The 22,450-nt window shown below is 39.0% G+C and overlaps 1 protein-coding gene across 2 annotated transcripts in view; it reads right to left on the bottom strand.

Moving 5' to 3' along the window:
- LOC126253560 (uncharacterized) overlaps positions 1–22,450 on the bottom strand; it is a 107,599-nt gene that overhangs the window by 58,183 nt on the left and 26,966 nt on the right. For both annotated transcript variants that reach the window (XM_049954970.1, XM_049954969.1), the window contains exon 2: positions 6,572–6,702. The gene's annotated coding sequence lies outside the window, so the exon portion shown is untranslated. The remainder of the gene's footprint in view (positions 1–6,571; positions 6,703–22,450) is intronic.

The following is a 22,450-nucleotide window of genomic DNA, read 5'->3' as shown; positions in this document are numbered from 1 at the left end:
ACACATACTTCTGGATTTTTTAATAACTTTTCTTAATATAGGACAGAAGTTTTTATAATGTTTGATAGTTTCTGGGTCACTACTCTTTCTTGCTGTCAGATACATTTCCCTTTTCCAGTTACAAGATATTTTTATACCCTTAGTAAGCCATGGTTTGTTACATGGTTTCTTAAGAGTATATTTAACTATTTTCTTGGGGAAGCAGTTTTCTAATGCATTTACATAAGTGTCATGAAATAAATTATATTTTAAATTGGCATCAGGTTCATGGTACACCTCATCCCAGTCTAACTGCTGTAGGCTTTCCCTGAAATTTGCAATTGTTAAATCGTTGACTGAACGTACTACTTTGGAGGACTGTTTAGTACTGCTGAATGGAGCTATGTCATATATTGTAACTAGCTGTGCACCATGATCAGAAAGACCATTCTCAACAGGCTGAGCATTTATCTGGTTAAACTTATCTTGGTCTATAAAGAAGTCTAATTGATAGAACCGAGTAATACTTCAAGGTCATTTTTCCTATTACCATCTTTCAGAGAATCTACATTGAAGTCCCCACAAATAATAATTTTCTTCCCCCTGTCTGACAGATAGCATAACAAGGAGTCAAAATTTTTCAGAAATAGATGAAAATTTCCCGATGGGAACCTATACACAGTTACAATTATAAATGTGCCTTTATTTTATTTAAGCTCACAGGCACATGCTTCTATATGTTTCTCTACACAAAACTTTTTTGTTTCTATACTTTTTGCACAATGATAACTTTTGAAATATATGGCAACTCCTCCTCTCTCCATATTTTCTCTAATTACACGTGCAGAGAGCTTATACCCACTTACATTTACCTTATCCATATCAGTAACAATGTGATGCTCAGACAGGCATAGTATATCTATTTCATCCTCAGCCTCTAAATCTTCTAAACAAACCAGAAGCTCATCTATTTTATTCTTTAAACTCCCAATATTTTGATGAAATATACTTACATTATTTTTAATTATACTTTTATGAGAACCTTTCCTTAACATTTGCAGTACTCTCCTGTCTGAGTTTCTCATTGTGCTTAGGCCTAGTTCCTATACAAGTGGTCACATGGTGTTCAGAGAGGCAGATTATGTCAACTGGATTGGGTGACTTTAATTCATCTATGCAATTACCTAGGACTGAGATACAACTTGGTGGAGATAAAATTTCTGGTGATTGGTGAAAATTTATAATTGACAGGTGAGATTGGTGATCCAATTTGCTAGAACTGTGCTGTTTGATTTCTTTCCCAAACTGAAGATTTGTTTCAATCCCGACCTCTCGTAGAACTTGACATCTTTCTGTCTAACCTATCCTAAAAAAGGTGCTGCTCCAACACCTGTAACCACTGGTATTTTGCCATTCATGGCAGTGCCTCCCCCCCTTAAATTTCCTGCTATTACCCCAGCCAGTTTACCCTTCCCTTTCCTGTTGAGATGCTTATTTAAGAAAAGTCAGTGTAGTGAATACTCAGATAAATTGATAAATAGTAGGATAGTGGGGCTTGAACAAAATAGGTAGACATAGTATCTACCATGAATTGAATAATATTTGTAGACATAGTATCTACTAAGATTATAGAAGCTGAAAAGTAGAGGAGGACTCTAGGTATTAAATGAGGTACTAAGAAGTGAGAGTGAAGTGTAAAATAGATTTTTATTTTACCAGGAAATATTTAATTATAGTGTACATAAAGATGTATACTAGGGCAATGAAACATTAGGCCTACTCATAAAGGATAAGAGGGACGTACCCGGCATTTGCTAAGGATATATGGCAGGCATACCTACATAGAGATATGACGACCTGTGGCCTGATGAATAGGAATGTTTTATAAAGGGGCATATCTACCAGAATGGAAAGAGAAAATGCACTCATAGGATCAACCCACATGTAAGCTAAAGGTGCTGACCCTATGGGAAAAGGACAGTATCATGACAGAAGTCACACATTTAATAGAAATTATTCTGTTAAGTTTGACTTCTATATATCACTAGCATTATTATGTTTTATGTGAATTTACAAGTGTCGAAAAGAACACTTTCAGTTGCCCAAAGTTCCTCCAGACTACAAACTACTATAAATAATGATACTAGTACGCACTAAGGGAAAAAATAGTACAAGGAATTAGAATTAAGAATAAAGTACTCAAGTATCATGAACACGTGGAGCTTACAATTGGAAACTAAAGGTTTAATTCTCACGATTCCTAGATATATGAAAACGAACTCCAACATTGATAGAAATGTTCATGTTTTATAATTAAAGTAAAATGAAAAAAAATAATAAGAAAAAGGGTATTCACGGTTATGAAAAGAACAAGGTATACTGTTGAAATATGAATTGTTATTATATGTGATAATGACTGTATAGAAAATATTGCGTGTTCAATCTGAGGGGGGGAATATGTAGTGCTTCAAGAATTTCTGCATAAACTATAGAACCTCTTGGCTTTTCTCCTTCTCGAACACACAATATTTTAAACAGAAGTGTGAGAGAGAGGAGTCTGACCTACTGCACATTGCATGTTTTTGTGTGCAGGTGTAAAAACGGTCATGAGCAAAATGTGGACGCGGCAGCCGAATGGCGGCCGACAAGTACCTTCTGTATGATCCATAGAGTTTCAGTGTATGTGTAGAGAAGAACAAGGAGTGTTTATGTATTATTCTGTGCTTTCATGGACTGTGATGATTGTTAAGGACAAATGAAGAAATGAGGTTAGACTTGCAAGTAATTCATGTTTTGGACTTGCTAGAAGCAAGACATGTTCATAAATTATGTGGTTGTTAAACCAATGCTATTGTAAATGTATTTAATCGAGTCTAATGTGAGACGAATCGGTTGACTTGCAAACTTTCGAATATTTATGGGAGAAATGGTGAATTTGTTCTTTGTGGAAGTTGACATATACGAAGACTAAACTAAAAGCATGCTGCGAATATCCACTTATTTCATGAGTAGAGAGAGAGAGAGAGAGAGAGAGAGAGAGAGAGAGAGAGAGAGAGAGAGAGAGAGAGAGAGAGAGTGAGAGAGAGAGAGTCTGAGAAATTCCCTTAACCAGCTTTATTCTTTGGAGAAAAAGTTTTTGGAGATTGATGTGGCTGACTATCCAGAGAAGAAGATCAGCTGTGCGAACCAAGTAAGTCAACTGATGTGAGAGAGGTGTGAAGTTGGCAAACCAGCTCCCCATCACTTCTTGTCGTCAAAAGCGTTAGAACGTCCAACCATCTGTAAGACTGTTTTAGGTGTGGAGATGGACTGGAATATGAATGTTGTTACTGCTAAGATTATTGATGATCTACAAGTTCCTCCAGTGTTTTGTGGTGGCCATGGTGATTTTGCACTGACTGGTGTAAATGTTGATATGAAGTTTCCATGAAGACTGATATATTAGGCAATTTTGTATTGATAGTCCTGCATGTGTGTGTATACTCATTGTTTGACACTGTATCTGTTTTTATTAGGGTTCATGGAATTTCTGTTAAGTTTAAACTTGTTGGTGATATGACCCTGTATAATAATATGAGGGTCATTCAATAATTAAAGAGACAAGTTGGTCTGGGGTAAAAACTGTTAGTAGGGAAAGTTTGGTACTTTTACAGCTTTAAGTTGGCATCACTGGGATGAGCCCTGATCAGCTTATGTGTAAACATTGTTTTGTTTATAACCTCAAAAATACATTTCAATATGGCGAGTCTGTCTGACACGTCCACATTAGTTGAACAATGTTCTGTTATTCATTTTTACTTGCTGAAGGCAAGAACCCAGTGAATATATACTGTAGAATGTCTAAAGGTTATGGTGAAGGTTGTGTGAATTGTGCAAATTTTTACAAGTGGGTAGAGTAGTTCAAAAATGGTCGCAACAAAGTGACTATGAACACTGTTCTGGCCAACCAGTTGCAGTTTCATCTCCCTCACTCGAAAGTCAAATTGATGACATTATTCGTACCGACCACTGTGTGACTGTGGAAATGGTAGCTGATAAGGTTCAAATTAGTACTGGTGCAGTTCATAACATTATCTGTAAGGCATGGCATTGTTGCTGCACGTTGGCTACTGGTGCGGCTGACTGTATCTGTTTACATTTGGCATATGGCCTTGTGATGGTGGTTTGTAATTCGATCGTGTATTGAGATTACTCCAGTTGTTTTGAAAATTTCTTTTAAATTGTTTGTTTTTTCCATTCCCGTCAGCATACTTGTTACCTCTGGGTCTGTAACTTTGCTGTTGTGTACCATCCCTGCTGTATGTTTCGATCACATTTCACTGACTGATTTACATAACTATGTTGTTGTTGTGCCTGATTTTCTGTTGCTCTATTCAGTACAGGTCTTTCCCCATAAATTAAGTCAATAGAATCGAACACTGACAGGAAATATTCAGTGTCATGCCCTGGTGCTGTGACTAATTTTTCTCTGATAGTAAACAACTTTTCAAAATTTTTAACACATCTACCTGTGATATTGGGTTCATCCAGTAGCATGTCTCCTTCAGGTATTTTTCAAAGTATCCGCATAGGCTACCGTATTTGCCATTGAGTGGTGTGAGGTTGAAAACCTTGCATTTGAGTCTTTCTTGTACTGCCTCAAACCAGTATTTGTCAAGGTAAGCTCGTTCAAATTGGATATAAGTGCTGTAACATTCAGCCACTTCAGTTGCCCGTAAAAGAACTTCACCTTGCATATATCCCATGACAAATCTGATTTTCTGTGCTTCTATCCAGTTGCGTGGGAATACATGATGAAAAGCACTAATAAATACTACTGGGTTCATTCTTTTACTTTCAGCAGTGAATGCAGGAAACTGTCAATGTCTCAGCAAACCTTCATCTGCAAAAATAGTTAATAGACATGTGGCATTTTCAGTTGTATTTATGTTGTTATTGTAGTTACCTGTAATTCCAGTTGTTAATTGTTCAGGTGTTGGAATTGTGGGTAAGTTTACATTTTGCACTCTACAAATGTCACTGGTACCTGATACAGGACTCAATTTGTGGATAAATACTGACAGGTTGTGGTTTGTTCACTGTAGCCTGTGTATTATTTACATGCTTATTTTGAGATCTGGTAATATTTTCTTCTAAAAGATTGCCGATCCTATCTTCTGTGGCTTGTAGATTAATGTTTACCTTTGTCACTATTTCATTTTCTTTTTTCTGAATAGCCTTTTCTACTACATCAATGTATAACATACAATCAGTTACTAACTTCTCTGCAGTGGTATTACTCTTATGTAAAGTACCTGCTTCAGCTTTACTAATGACGTCACTTAGATTTTCATTGATCTTCTCTCTCTCCTTCTTACCACATGCTGAGTCAACTTCTAATGTTGCTACCTTTAACATACGCTCTTCTACAGCTAGAGGTATACCTTCATAGTGTTTGTTTAGTTTGTTAACAACAGTAGTTAGCTTTTTTACTGTCGAACACAGCTGGTTTCGTGTGGCTACAATATTTGTGTTTGCGTCTGTGATTTTCTTTATCTTTTGCTCTACTAGATCATGATGGTCATTAAAAGAATATACCTTCTGTTTTAACTCCATAATGTTACTGTTAACTTCAGAAAGTACTTCATGCTTTACTTGTTTTTTCACATCATTCAAGTTTTTGTCAATTTCAGTGCAAAAATTTTTGGCTAAGTCAGTGAATTTCTGTGAGACTGTGTCTTGCAAATTCTTGAATACTTATTATTGTTCTTGTTTCATTGTATTTAGATCTTGTGTAACAATGTTTTGTTGCTGTTCTACCATGTTCATATCATGTGTCAAATTAACAATTTTGGTGTTTATATCTTGTTCCACGTCACTGAAATTTGAGTTGCTACTATCTAATTTTGTGTTTATGTTAGATAATAACTGCCATAGCACTGCATCAGTTGTATTACAGTGGTTGCTGTCAGCTGAACTTTCCAAATTAATGTTTGTGTTGTGAACAAGTGATGTTTGTAACATGTTGTCAAGATTCATATTTGTATCGCTCTCCAATGTTTCATTCATGAGCGGTATACCACTCTGGGAGATACGTGACATTGTCTTGTCAATTGTAAACATTGTGTCATCAATGGAGTGTCACTATCATTTGTCACACCTGCAACAGTCATCTCTGACCTACTTAAACTTCCTATGGTAGGCATGTATGGCACCTGAACTTCAATTGTTTGATCATGCAATTCGACACCATCATTGCTGATTGTGTTTTTGCTATTGCTATCAACAGTGGACATATATTTTTCTGCCATGTTGTATGAATATGCAAAAATAAAAATTTTTACAAAAAATGTTAAAATTTCATATGCTAATTATTATACTTGACAAATATAATTTACACCATGTCAAAGCATGTTTTACATCTGTTATGATACGCAAACTATCATGTCGCATTTCTTTCTGTTTTATTGACAATGCATATCACACTGAAAAATTCCTGTAAATTTTCCACAGTAAAATTCAAGGAAAAGAATAATGAGGAAAAGGTTTCTATCTACATCAAAAGAGGTGCTACCAAGCATAACAATGCAAGAAACTTGCGCACCTGTCCTACCTTTGCTGCGCTGATGAAAACAGCTTACTATGGAAAATTTTACATAACCTGTGTCCAATTCTTATTTCTTTCCAAAATTTTCTCCTCAATTTTTGTCATTTTGCTTTACTTGCTCCCCATTATGATTCATGCTAACAGAAAATACAGACAATTAGCTTTTATGACTAATAACAATGTCATAGAAATTTCTTACTATAACAATAGTTAACAATGTCTACTTACAACTGGTGCCCTGAAGTCATGGCACTTGGGTTGCCAGTTTTATTGTACTAATAAATAAAAATATAAATGGAAAACATTTAAAGTATAGTACAATTGCATTATTAGTAAATTTTCTGCTTGTACAAAATTGTGCTGTGTGGACTTCCTTTCTTACATTTCAATTGTAGATGCAGGCAACCAACTCCAAGGACACCAGTGTGTCTCAAAAAATGAAGAAAATCCTCCCAAATTGGCTCCAATTCACTTCAATAAAAATACTTAGTACTGTTGTTTTAAGTCTTCTCTTATTCAGAATCACATATAATACATAACACTCGTAGCACATTATACTCTGAGCAATACATCCTCCTACATACGAGAGAGTGAAACAAAGTCATGTACAAAGAAAAGCGAATGATGTTTTTCGCCCATTTGTCTGTGCCTTACTGCACATTCATAATTAATGTCTTTGAAAATGCTTACGGTCGATCGCTGTATCTTTTTTTAAAAAATAAATTTTAGCTTTACCATATTCGGGGGTCTTTCGTCATGTATCTACACACCTCCTGACATTAAAACATCAAATGAACAAATAAGCCCAATAATAAGTGACTATTACTTGAAACAATAACAAAAGTAAGCAGTTCACAAATACAAAAAATAAGTTTTAATTACAGAAAACAAACTTACATGAGATTTCAATATTGCCCTTCATGACAGTAGAAAAATAAAAGTACTCATTAACTTTTGCACTAAAACTTTCCCAAGACATGTGATCAGCTGGAGTGGTTGTATGCATCCTATTACATAACTTGTGCATGAAACAGCAGTATATAGTCACACTCACAATCAGTATCAGTATAGCAAGCATGGTCAAAGTCACTGCAAGAACAATTACGCTAAGTAAAATATGATAGTGAGGTGGCATCAGCTGCCAACATTGACAGTGACCACCAGCATTGCCACAAAAAACAATGAACAAAGTGTCTCTTTGTAAATGATTATCTTTGTTGTCTGGTTTGGTACCACTCTTGTGCCTCTCACAATGGTGTAAAGTGTACTCTGATTACAATTCGTGTAAAAGAGTTACTAAAGTGTTAAAGTTTATAATTCAGGGCTTCAGTACTTGAATATCATTCACACTCTTCACAACCCGAATTCCTTCATTGGTGACCCACAACAAAAGCTTCTTTTGTCCAAACCCAGTGAACACACCATGTGGTTTATCACAGAGATAGTCTATATTGAAATGCATAAGAAGCTATTAGGGCCTTTGCCTAGTTCAGATGCTGTAATTGAGGATTGCATAGTGCACTAAACTATATGGTTTCACTTAGGTTAAAAAATGACTGACTTCCACATCTATTCTCTCATGGGCTAAAGCCACACGGCAGTATTCAACGTAGCCCTACACGGCAGTATTCACCGTAACCTTTGACTGACCTGACAGACATTTCTTTGATGGAAGAATATCACAGGGTTAAGTTCACTTGTGCTACAGAACCTGCACTCAGTACCAATAAACACTGACAGCAAATTATTGCAACAACAGCAAAAACTGATGTAGAGTAATAAAATTTTGGGAATACGTTTGTCTAGGTAACATATTTAAGTGATTAACATTGCAAGATCACAGGTTATTGTAAGTGCAAGATAAGCCATTGAAAATATGAAATACTGGTACATTAATAACTGGTGTAACTGCCAGTCTGTTGAATGCAAGCATGCAAATGTCCATGCATCGTGTTGTACAGGTGCCAGACGTCAGTTTGTGAAATTGACTTCCACGCCTGTTGAACTTGGTTGTTCAGTGCAGGGATGGTTAATGTTGTTTGGTGAATGATGCTGGTGTTGTCATCTGATGATGTCCAATATGTGCTCAATTGGAGAGGGATGTGGTGATCGAGCAGGCTGAGGCAACAGGCCGACATTCTGTACAGCGTGTTGAGTTACAACAGCAGTTTATGGGCAAAAGTTATCCTGCTGAAAAACATCCCCTGAAATATTATTCATGAATGGCAGCATGACAGTATGAATCAGCTGACTGATGTACAATTTTGCAGTCAGGTTTCATGGGATAACCAAGAGAGTGCTCCTGCTGTTGTACTTAATCACGTGCCACACCATAACTCCGGGTGTAGGTCCATTGTGTCTAGCATACAGACGGGTTGGTTGCAGACCTCAACTGGTATCCTTCTATCAAACACACAGCCATCACTGGCACTGAAGCAGAACCAGTTTTCATAATAAAACACAATAAACCTCCATCCTGCCCTTCAATGAGCCCACACTTGGCACCACTGAATTTGCAAGTAGTGGTGGTTTGAGGCCAGTGGAATGCACACTACAGGGCATCTGGCTCAGAGCTCTTCTCAAAGTAACCAAGTTGTAACAGTTCAGTGTGTCATTGTGGTGCCAACTGCTGCTACAGGTGCAGTACAATGCGCCAGAGCCATACACTAAACATGATGGTCTTCCTTCTTGGTAATGCCACGTGATCATCCAGAGCCCAGTCTCCTTGCGACTGTACATTCTCGCTGCTGCCAACAATCAACTACCATGGCTACATTCTGGCCAAGCCTTTCACCAGTCACAGAAGGAACATCCACCTTCTCATAGCCCAGTTACATGACCTTGTGCAAACTATGTTAGTCAGAACATCCACTTTCTCATAGCCCAATTACATGACCTTGTTCAAACTAAGTTAGATGTTGATAACGGTATCTTTTTCACCTTAAAGGCATTCCTTACTAACATCAACACATCACGTACAATCTGAAAGTTAACTAAAGCTCATGACTGTTACAATGTGTATTTAAAGCAAACCTTAATTGCGTCCTCCTAGTGGCACTACTAGCACCACTCTTATGCGACTGGTCCAAAATTTGAATAGACACCATCTTTCAGATGTAGAAACATGCCTACCATCTTTCATTTACATCCACAACTCCTTCTTGGTGTTACCATTTTTTTTTCATCAGTGTACTGGTGTGACAGCATTGCGTTGCTCCTTCCATTTTGATATGTGCTACTGTGCCAGACATGCAGACGACAAATTCATTTTTAACTGTTGGTGGAGCTCGGCCGGTTGACCCACACCGGAAGATTTCCAGGGCTGCTACTGCAATGCGACCAATCGATGGAGTTACACTCACCAATACTGCTGGGTCAACAATGTTGGTGCCTTACCAAACCATTACACTGTATGATGCATTCCTCCAAAGCTTCCACACTTCTCAGATTAATAAAATATTCAGTTTGTGATTGTCAAATCAGTGATTTGTTCATGAGACCCAGAAAATATTAGATACAGGCTCCCAGGTAGATGCTATTTTCCTTGACTTCCAGAAGGCGTTCGATACAGTTCTGCACAGTCGCCTGATAAACAAAGTAAGAGCCTACGGAATATCAGACCAGCTGTGTGGCTGGATTGAAGAGTTTTTAGCAAACAGAACACAGAATTTCCGAATGAGATTTTCACTCTGCAGCAGAGTGTGCACTGATATGAAACTTCCTGGCAGATTAAAACTGTGTGCCCGACCGAGACTCGAACTCGGGACCTTTGCCTTTCGCGGGCAAGTGCTCTACCATCTGAGCTACCGAAGCATGACTCACGCCCGGTACTCACAGAAGGTAGGAGACGAGATACTGGCAGAAGTAAAGCTGTGAGTACCGGGCGTGAGTCGTGCTTCGGTAGCTCAGATGGTAGAGCGCTTGCCCACGAAAGGCAAAGGTCGCGAGTTCGAGTCTCGGTCGGGCACACAGTTTTAATCTGCCAGGAAGTTTCAGAACACAGAATGTTGTTATCAATGGAGAGACGTCTACTACATTAAAGTAACCTCTGGTGTGCCACAGGGGAGTGTTATGGGACCATTGCTTTTCACAATATATATAAATGACCTAGTAGATAGTGTCGGAAGTTCCATGCGGCTTTTCACAGATGATGCTGTAGTATACAGAGAAGTTGCAGCATTAGAAAATTGTAGTGAAATGCAGGAAGATCTGCAGCGGATAGGCACTTGGTGCAGGGAGTGGCAACTGACCCTTAACATAGACAAATGTAATGTATTGCGAATACATAGAAAGAAGGATCCTTTATTGTATGATTACATGATAGCAGAACAAACACTGGTAGCAGTTACTTCTGTAAAATATCTGGGAGTATGCATGCGGAATGATTTGAAGTGGAATGATCATATAAAATTAATTGTTGGTAAGGCGGGTACCAGGTTGAGATTCATTGGGAGAGTCCTTAGAAAATGTAGTCCATCAACAAAGGAGGTGGGTTACAAAACACTCGTTCGACCTATACTTGAGTATTGCTCATCAGTGTGGAATCCGTACCAGATCGGGTTGACAGAGGAGATAGAGAAGATCCAAAGAAGAGCGGCGCGTTTCGTCACAGGGTTATTTGGTAACCGTGATAGAGTTATGGAGATGTTTAGCAAACTCAAGTGGCAGACTCTGCAAGAGAGGCGCTCTGCATCGCGGTGTAGCTTGCTGTCCAGGTTTTGAGAGGGTGCGTTTCTGGATGAGGTATCGAATATATTGCTTCTCCCTACTTATACCTCCTGAGGAGATCACGAATGTAAAATTAGAGAGATTTGAGCGCAAACCATACGCGACTGGAACAGAAAAGGGAGGTAATGACAGTGGCATGTAAAGTGCCCTCCGCCACACACCGTTGGGTGGCTTGCGGAGTATAAATGTAGATGTAGATGTAGATCAATGTCAACATTGTCAACGATGCTGCAAAGAACATTGATTTACTGTGCCACATAGGTGAGCATACAGCTAACGTCAGTAATGTAATTCTCTCATCATCACCTTTCAACAAGTTTGAAGCAGCAAAGGATGCATTGCTGCAAAGACTTGGTAAATCACCCAAACAGCAAATCCAACAGGCTATCTACTGTGAATAACTTACACTCAGCAATTTTTTTGTGCGTTGATGTGGCTGACAACTACTGAATATACCCAATCATTTCCAACACTTGCTGACACATCATACATGGAGCAGCAGCACCAATTTTGTGCTTCCCTGCAGCAGGTGCCACCTGAACAGTATTGAGCACACCGGATAATCACTCTTTGGTGACTGAAATACACTGTACCCAGCTGACCAAGGGGTGCTGGTCACAATCCACCTCTCGGAATACAGACAGTGGCCAACAGATTGCTCACAGCTGTCAGTTCCATGCACACTTTGGTACCACTTCATGCAAGTGCATTCTTACTTGCAGACACCCAAATGCTGCCCATAACTTTTGCTAGGCATCAGAGGTTGCAATGGCAATAAAGCCTACTGTAGAACCACCAGCGTGAACTAAACGAGCTTGGTCCCTCTGTCTGCCATCAGCAGTGGTTGATGTATTTACAAGACCGGCATACCAACCAGCATTTCCTGGTAGAGTCTAGCTCCAAACTCAACATTATTATGGTCCGCTCTTCTATTCCACTGAGCACAGATATTTCACGTCACCTCCAGGTGCTGAACAGGTCAATCATTACAACATATGGTACTACAGTAGGAACACTGATTTTGGCAATGGACTGAACTTCAGGTTGGCGTTCCTGCAGGTGGATGTGAATGAATGCTGTTGGCAGTGGATTTTCTTTGCCACTTTCATTTATCTCTGTATTTGCAAAACACAGTGCTCTCTTGTCAACTGCCTGCTTTTTGCATCCTGAACCCAACACACTCCAAACACCCATGCAGGAGATTCACTTGTTACCTTTATCACTCAGACAGCAAGTAGAGACAACAAATAAATTGTACTGTGCCACCAGAGAAGAATGTCTCACTTTACAAGAAGAGAAATCATCATTACAGTCATCACTACATCAGCAACATTCTCAGCTAGCAGACACCAAACATCATCTCCTATCATTTTTACCTCCAACTACTGACAATGAGAAGAGCTTAACTTCACAGGACTTCAACCTCATGAACATTCCATGTTACACAGAGGACCTATACATCAGAGTACAGAACTTCATTTGCAACCCTGGAGACAACAACGAGTATACTCATTACGAGTATACTCACCTCAACGTGTTACAGGTCCAGTCTTTACTGAATTTAGATTCAACACACACTTCTAATAATGCAAAGACATGCTGCTTCCCGAAAGACACAGTGAACACCAACCAACACTGCATAAAGCTGTTAGAATCATTGCAGACTGCTCTGCCTTCCCACTGCGTTTTCTCCTTTCTGTGCCTACAAATCTCATACAGGTCAGTGACAGTGAAAGAGATGACTGTTACTTCCCATGTGAGTATTTTTGTGTCCCAGCCCCTAAACCACCATGGCATTAAGGGTATCATGGTCCACCAAATAAAAACCACTGAGGGACCTCCTGTCTCCTAGAAGACATGGCACATTATCTCGGATAAGTTACTCATCACTTAACCAGGTGTAGATGAACTGCTGACTAAGGGCGTTATCAGCCCCTTGAGCAGCTCTTGGGCTTCACCAATCTATTTGGCCCACAGAAAGGACAGCACATTTTATATGCACAGGGACTAAAGGCCTCTCAATGTCAGAAACATCGCTTTTCGATATCCGGTACCCAACAGCCAAGATTTTTCCAATTCAGTATTGGGTGCTTCAGTTTTCAGTGTCATGGTCTGCAAGAAGGCATACTTGCAAATACCAATGGCGAAAGAGGGCATTCCTAAAACAGCTATTGTTACCCCTTCACAGTTATTTGAATTTTTCTACATGCCATTCGGACTGCAAAATGCAGCAGAAATGTGGCAGAGATTCACTGGTTTCATACTGCACAAACTCCCATTTGGTTTCCTCACCTGGATGATGTACTCATTTTTCCTTCTTCACCATACAGACAAAAAGATCGGCTTCAACACATTTGTAACACCCTGGAATGGTTAAGCATAACAGTGAAAACCAAAAAATGCCTTTAGAACAAAGGGAGCAACATTTCTAGGTCACTCAAATCTTCAGAAGGGACCAGACCAACAAATGAAGGACTGAATTAGTTCAGATAACATCTAGGGCTTCAACTTACAAGGAACTTTGTAGATTGGAGTATGATCAATTCTATTAGAGTCACATTCCCCGGGAAGCAGCTATCTGAGCTCATCTCAGTGACATCGTTTCCAGTATGAACAGTAATGGAAACTGAACAGTTCCAGGGTCAAAGGATATGTTGCGAGTTTTTGAATCTATAAAATGGTCATTACTGAAAGCTGTGAGGTTCGCCCACTCCTTGCCCACGTTCCACCTATCTCTGCTGACACTAATGACACCATTATCAGCACAGTTTTACAACAAACAGTGAATAGTATACAGCAACCACTACATATTTTCTCCTACAAGTTAAAAGTATTCCACTGGTTGTGGTTGACATACACCCATGGGTTACTTGCACTTTATGAGATGGTGAAATACTTCAGGGGAGACATAGCAGGCTGACCTCTCACTCTTTTCATGGATCAGCATCCACTGGTCCATGCAACCCTAGTTTCTCTCTGCTGCTTACAACATCTCAGTTTTGTCGGTCGGTTTTCAACAGATATATCCAACATGTAGAAGGGGAGAAAACATAGTGGCAGACTACATAATTCACATAATTATCCTCACTGCGATCATTGATTTCGGTGATTTTGATGCAGCACATGAACAAGATGGACAGTTAGGAGGATTCTTAAAGGACCCCAACACGAGCTTTCAGTCCCAACACATTAAAAGATATCTGGCTCTATTGTACAGTTATCGCATGACACATCACAGGGCAGACAATGACTCTTGGTCCCGATGTTCAGGAAAATTATCTTTGTCAGCTTGCACAATCTGTCCCACCCAGCAATTTGCCCTACCTCAAGACTGACTATGAACACTTTGTCTGGTTTGGTTGCTAAGGCAAACTGCAGGAAACTGTTGTGTGTCTGCATTCTGAGCCAGCACAGCAAAATCAGAAGCCATGCATTCTCATTACATGGCACCTTTAAACTGTGAAAGGGCATTTCCAGTATGTTAACCTGGATTTAGTAGGACCTTTACCAGAATCCAGTGTCTGCAAACACAGGCTATCAACTATCAGCTGTACAACTCTTTGGGTAGCGGCCACTCCACTATGGGATATAATGGCAGAAACTGTGGCACAGGTGTTCACAGACTTGCGGATATCTTGCTTTGGATGCCTGTTGTGAATTATGACTGACCAAGGAGTTTGAATTGATCCTCTCTGCAGAGCTGGGCAAACTGTGTGGCAAGCAACGCTTTCATACAACTGCTTACCACCCACAAAGCAATTGGTTACTGGAAAGATGGCACCACACCCTCAGGGCCACTTTGATGTGCAACACACAATGGGTTGATGTTTTGCAATGGGTATTACTGGGTGTTTGCACTGCATACAAGGATGATCTCAAGTCCTTCCTCACAGAGGTTTTATATGGCGAATGGTTCACATGTTGGCAGACTTCCTCTTACCTCCACTGCCTGTGCCCACGTCAGACTTACCATCACTGGAGCACAAAGTTAAATGGCTCATTGCTACCTTCTGCATACCACTCCCACCATGCACCCTGCGTAAGGCCAGTTTTTGTGCACAGAGTGTTATGGAACAGCACTCATGTCATGCTACATGATGACAGTTTATGCAGCATTATAGCATCAGTATTCCTGGCCCTAAAAAGCCCTCCAACATGAAGAACAGACATTTTAATCCTAGCGAAAGAGAAGCCAAGAAGCCACTGACAGTATTGGTCCAACATCCAAACCGGCTTTGGTGCTGGATGACAACTACATTGATTATCTGTCTTTCCACTATAAGGAACCTGGCTCTGTTTCCAACACCACTGCTGAGGAGCTGCAAGCCAATACCATTGCTTCACCAGCTGAGATTGAAGGCCACCAACCAGTCTCAGGCATCACTGATGACGACCATCCCTGCTTCGGCTTTGGGTGACATCTCCACTCACCAGCATTTCTACAAGACTACGTGCTGGATTAGGACCTCCATCCTTCTCACTTTCCTAAAGCTCCAGACAGAGGGGAAGACTCTGCGGTGGCATCGACTGCCAACATCGACAGTGACCATCTGTATTGACAAAAAACAGTGAATAGCTGTGTGTCTTTGGAAATGATTGTCTTTGTTGTCCAGTCTGCTAGTGTTCTCATGTCTCATGCTATAGTGTAAAGTGAACTCTCATTACAAGAGTTAGTAAAGTGTTGACGTGTATAATTTGTGGCTTCTGTCCTTGAATACCATTCATACTCATCATCACCTGAAAGCCTAGTGAGATTATTGCTGCTCTAGTGCCATCAACTATTCTAAGGACTTGAATAATTCAGTGTTGTTATTATTCAAATGAACTGATAACATAGGATGTGAACTGTTTAAAAGCCTGTCTGTTATCACTGCCTTTTCTTCTCCTAATAAGTGTTTCAAAATAGAATATCTTCTCTCTATGACCGCATTTCCATGGAATACTGTAAAAGAAGCCTAACAAGTTTTGGAACATTTGGATATTTTATGGATGATGAGTCTTGTTTTGACATGTGCTGCTGCCAGTAACTATCAGTACCTTTCTTATCTAAAGCTGAGTCATCTTTTTAAACTGCTTCCATTCATAAGTAATCTTGCTGGACATGAAACATCATCATTTTTACAACCTTCAACATGTCACAGCAGCTTCTGCTCTTTATTCTTTCTCTGAGGTCAAAAAACCTAAATTTTTCAGTGGTACACTTGATAAGCACGTCTTTTCCATCACACGTTTGCTGGCTCCGATGTAATGTTCCTGGGTATTCTTCAGAAACTACAGCTTGTCATGTCCTTTCAGTTTCACTAAGCTCTTTGGTTACTTGCCCACTAACAACTAGTCACTCAAGAGGAAGCAGGTTACCCAATGTAAGGGGTTCATTATGAAGAACTTCAGAAACACTCAATTTTTCTCAAATTAGAAACATTCAAAACATGAGCCAAAAAGGCTTGAAGTATGTTTTCTGTTTCAGCATGCAACATGTGAATCAAAAGTGTTTGGCTTTGAAAACATTGTGTGAACTTACTGAATAGTTCTGCAGATAAAATGAAGTTCCTCTTTCATTCAAGCTTGCCTTTTTTTTTTTATTTTTTTTTTATTTTTTTTATTTTATTTTTTTTTTTTTTTTTAAAAAGCATTCACAGTGGTGTTGTAGGATTTGGAGTGAACAGTAGCGGAATTCTTTTTTGGAAGTGTTTGTTTAAGAAAGAAGTACTCAATACATCCCACCATTTCAAAATAAAATTAGCCGAAGGTCCTAAAATATGCCGCCTTGTAGTTGTCCGGTTCAAAAATTTCTGATGTGGAATGTTACACTTATACAAAGTTTCCTCAAATTCTTCCAAGTGAATAGGCCAACCATCAAAATTATGGTAAAAATTGGCCAGAAATTTGGATGCTTTTTCACCTAAACACTCCAAAGCCTTTATTAGACATTACACACTGTATGAATGTTGCATGTTCTCATGTTTATAAGTTGTCTGCCTCAACTCTCTTGAATGTCACTATCTAAAACCTTAAACAATTTTTTATTGACATAAGATCAATCTGATCCCAGCATAAGGCATTAATTTAGGGACAAGTTGCCTTTAGAAAGCTCTTCACATAATTTCTGATGTAACATTTCACCATCTGCTTTGCTGATAAATAAACTTCTTACATGACACGTTGTTACCGGTATGCACCACTTACCCTTGACAAAAATTTAATCACTGTTTTGAATATTTTAGGTTTGACATGGGTAGTTTCATCTAAACTCAATGAACAATCTTCCCGGGAAGATGGTGGCAGTCCATCAGTTATTAGGTGTATCATTTTCTCAGGTGAAAGTGACTAATGTTCAGGGAACATCATATTAAAAATATTACAAACATCATCTGATGAATCCACAGAGTAATTGGAAAAACACTGATCTCACTACTCAAATCAATTCAGTGGTGGTGGAAAAGTCCTTGGTTACTTAACAAATGTATTGTTGAAGGTTGTGTCTGATCTTAAAGTTCTAAATGTAACTGATATGGTTCCCATTTAATTTCAAAGTTGCACTTATGTTTTGTTGAAAGTGAGTAGTTAAGAACTGTCTTGAAACACCTTGTCTAAAAGCTAATATGGCAAGAACACAACGAAAAATAGCTCACTTTCACCAGTTTTTCTCCCTAACATGCAGACACTTTAATTTTCAACAACTTTCCCACCCTGAAAAGATTATTTTCAAAACTGAACAGAGTATAACAGCAGCAGTTTGGTTACTACAGCAAAATTAAAATCTGAAACAAAAACAGAAGCAGTTGTAGTAGAGGAATATTTCACGCTAATAACAGTTGAGTAAAATATAAAAAAAAAAAAAATGCTCAAAAAATAAAAAGGAACAATCTAGCTGAAATTTCGTAAGTCCTTTTGGTTAGATGTGATCTACTTTCATCAATGGAGCCATGGAAACAAAAGCAAAGAGCTTAATTTCTTCATAAAAAAGCAGAAAAGGTTGAAAAAGGTGACACAAATTTAAAAAGATGACAAAAGGTGACAATCTTAAAAAAACGGTGACTAAAAGTGAGTAAGGTGACTGTAACAGCCAGTATAAGGGTAAGATGAGCAGTGAGGTGCAGGGTCATGAAGCATTAGAAACTGATTGATACGGTTGCCATAGTGCAGTTAATTGTGAATGTCTTTGATCTTACTATGCGCTTCGTCAAGGTGCAGGCTGCCGATAACTGAAACTCAGCTTGGATGTCACACACACTGATGACATCATAACTGACAACTTCAATTCTGCTTGGGCAGCTTTTACTCACTTGCCAGCAACTTCAGATGGAGTCAGTTGATGTGGGAATGGGTGCACCCAGTGCTGCGAGGTGAATGCTCTACATCTTACTTCTATGACTCTTAATGAATTATCAGAGGTGTACATTTAAAGACAATAACTCTACTGTACTAATTCCAATTATGTGGCAAAAGTGTAGGGCACTCACACCTGACTAGTAACACTTCATATATGGGTCAAGAATGATCAAACACAACAAAATAATTAAGAAAGTTTTTGATAATCTAATTGAAAGCTTAAAAGTAATAGTACTCTGCATAGCTTTCTGCTACTGGTCAATACGGTTACAAGCTTGAATCAAATTGTGATCATTACCACAAGTGCTTATGATTTGTACTCTCTCTCTCTCTCTCTCTCTCTCTCTCTCTCTGTGTGTGTGTGTGTGTGTGTGTGTGTGTGTGTGTGTGTGTGTGTGTGTGTGTGCCTATATATGTTTTGTTTTTTTTTTTTTCTTTTAAATTTGTTCTGGTTCATTGTCCTCCAATTGTAGGTATCACTGATATGAGCAATAAACTGCTTAATAACCTTAACCATGAAAATCGTATTACTGATAACTCTCTGTTGAATATTATGTAATATTACTAAATTTTCAGAAGATTTAATAGTGTTCTTCTTCTCCTAGTTCTCTAACTTGTTTCTTACATTTATCGAGGACTTGTTAGTTAATGTTCCAAAAACAGTTATAAGTATATTATTGATGTTGTTACGGTCTTCAGTCCAGAGACTGGTTTGATGCATCTCTCCATGCTACTCTATCCTGTGCAATCTTCTTCATTTCCCAGTACCTACTGCAACCTACATCCTTCTGCATAGTGTATTCATCTCTTGGTCTCCCTCTACGATTTTTACCTTCCATTCTACCCTCCAATACTAAACTGGTGATCTCTTGATGCCTCAGAACATGTCCTGCCAAGTGATCCCTTCTTCTAGCCAAGTTGTACCACAAATTCCTCTTCTCCCCAAATCTATTCAGTACCTCCTAATTAGTTATGTGATATACCCATCTAATCTTCATCATTCTTCTGCAGCACCACATTTCGAAAGCTTCTATTCTCTTCTTGTCTCAACTATTTATTGTCCATGTTTCACTTCCATACGTGGCTACACTCCATACAAATACTTTCAGAAACGACTTCCTGACGCTTATGGAGTCTATACTTGATGTTAACAAATTTCACTTCTTCAGAAACGCTTTCCTTGCCATTGCCAGTCTACATTTTATATCCTCTCTACTCTGACCATCATCAGTTATTTTGCTCCCAAACAGCAAAACTCATCGACTACTGTAAGTGTCTCCCTCAGCATCACCCGATTTAATTCGACTACATTCCATTATCCTTCTTTTGCTTTTCTTGATGTTCATCTTATATCCTCCTTTCAAGACACTGTCCATTCCGTTCAACTGCTCTTCCAGATCCTTTGCTGTCTCTGACAGAATTACGATGTCGTCAGCAAACCTCAAAAGTTTTTATTTCTTCTCCATGGATTTTAATTCCTACTCCAAATTTTTATTTTGTTTCCTTTACTGCTTGCTCAATATACAGATTGAATAACATCAGGGATAGGCTACAACCCTGTCTCACTCCCTTCCCAACCACTGCTTCCCTTTCATGTCCCTCGACTCTTATAACTGCCATCTGGTTTCTGTTCAAATTGTAAATAACCTTTCGCTCCATGTAATTAACCCCTGCCACCTTCAGAATTTGGAAGAGAGTATTCCAGTCAACATTGCCATAAGGTTTCTCTAAGTCTACAAATGCTAGAAACGTAGGTTTACCTTTCCTTAATCTATCTTCTAAGACAAATTGTAAGGTCAGTATTGCCTCATGTGTGCCAACATTTCTACGGAATCCAAACTGATCTTCCTCAAGGTTGGCTTCTACCAATTTTTCAATTCGTCTGTAAGGAATTTGTGTTAGTATTTTGCAAAAATGGTTCAAATGGCTCTGAGCACTATGGGACTCAACTGCTGTGGTCATAAGTCAGTATTTTGCAGCTGTGGCTTATTAAACTGATAGTTCAGTAATTTTCACGTCTGTCAACACCTGTGTTCTTTGGGATTGGATTTATTATATTCTTCTTGAAGGCTGAGGGTATTTTGTTTGTTTAAGACATCTTGTTCACCAGATGGTAGAGTTTTGTCAGGGCTGGCTCTCCCAAACTATCAGTAGTTCTAATGGAATGCTGTCTATTCCCAGGGCCTTGTTTCGACTTAGGCCTTTCAGTGCTCTGACAAGCTCTTCACACAGTATCATATCTCCCATTTCATCTTCATCTACATCCTCTTCCATTTCCATAACACTGTCCTCAAGTACATCACCCTTATATACATCCTCTATATACTCCTTCCACCTTTCTGCTTTCCATTCTTTGCTTAGAACTGGGTTTCCATCCGAGCTCTTGATATTCATACAAGTGGTTCTCTTTTCTCCGAAGGTATCTTTAATTTTCCTGCAGGCAGTATCTATCTTACCCCTACTGATATATGCCTCTACATCCTTACATTTGTCCTCCACCCATCCCTGCTTAGCCACTTTGCACTTCATGTCGATCTCATTTTTGAGACGTTTGTATTCCTTTTTGCCTGCTTCATTTACTGCATTTTTATATTTTCTCCTTTCATCAATTAAATTCAATATTTATTCTGTTACCCAAAGATTTCTACTAGCCCTCATCTTTTTACCTACTTGATCCTCTGCTGCCTTCACTATTTCATCTCTCAAAGCTACCCATTCTACTTCTACTGTATTTCTTTCCCTCATTCTTGTCAATCGTTCCCTAATGCTCTCTCTGAAACTCTCTACAACCTCTCGTTCTTTCAGTTGATTCAGGTCCCATCTCCTTAAATTCCTACCTTTTTACAGTTTCTTCGGTTTTAATCTACAGTATATTATTATCAAAATCAAATCACACTCGTTTGCATCTAATGAGAATCTTGTGAGGTAAAAGATCTAAGATGCAATCACTTTCTGTTTCCAGCTTGTGTTTTAGTGTTAATCCAACTGCAGTACCATGAGACTCCTAGATCCCATATTATATGGTTGACAGGAATTGACTCAATAAGATTCATGAGTTCATGTATGCTCTGCAATTGCTCTTATGCCTTTACATGTTTCTACACATCATGTAGTTTGCTGGCTGTCTCTCCTGTGTTCATCTGCATCTACATCTACATACTACTGAGCAAGCCACAATATGATGCATTGCAGAGCATACCTTGTACGACTACTATTCATTTCTTTTCCTGGTCTGTTCACAGATGGAACAAGGGAAAATGACTGTCTACATGCCTCCATACAAGCTGTAATTTGTCTTATTTTGCCTTCATGGTTCTTATACGAAATCTATACTACTGGCCATTAAAACTGCTACACCACAAAGATGATGTGCTACAGACGCGAAATCTAACCGACAAGGAAGAAGATGCTGTGATGTGCAAATGATTAGCTTTTCAGAGCATTCACACAAGGTTGGCGCCGGTGGCGACACCTACAACGTGCTGACATGAGAAAATTTTCCAACTGATTTCTCATACACAAACAGCAGTTGACCAATGTTGCCTGATGAAACATTGTTGTAATGCCTCATGTAAGGAGGATAAATGCGTATGGTAATGTTTCCGACTTTGATAAAGGTCGAATTGTAGCCTATCGTGATTGCGGTTTATTGTATCGCAACATTTCTGCTCGCATTGGTCGAGATCCAATGACTGTTAGCAGAATATGAAATCGGTGGGTTCAGGAGGGTAATACAGAATGCCGTGCTGGATCCCAATGGCCTCGTATTACTGGCAGTTGAGATGACAGGCATCTTATCCGCATGGCTGTAACGGATCGTGCAGC

Source organism: Schistocerca nitens, chromosome 4 (assembly GCF_023898315.1).
Source record: "Schistocerca nitens isolate TAMUIC-IGC-003100 chromosome 4, iqSchNite1.1, whole genome shotgun sequence".
Lineage (NCBI taxonomy): Eukaryota > Metazoa > Arthropoda > Insecta > Orthoptera > Acrididae > Schistocerca > Schistocerca nitens.
The sequence above is the reverse complement of the archived record's forward strand: the minus strand, read 5'-3'. Positions and strand labels throughout refer to the sequence as shown.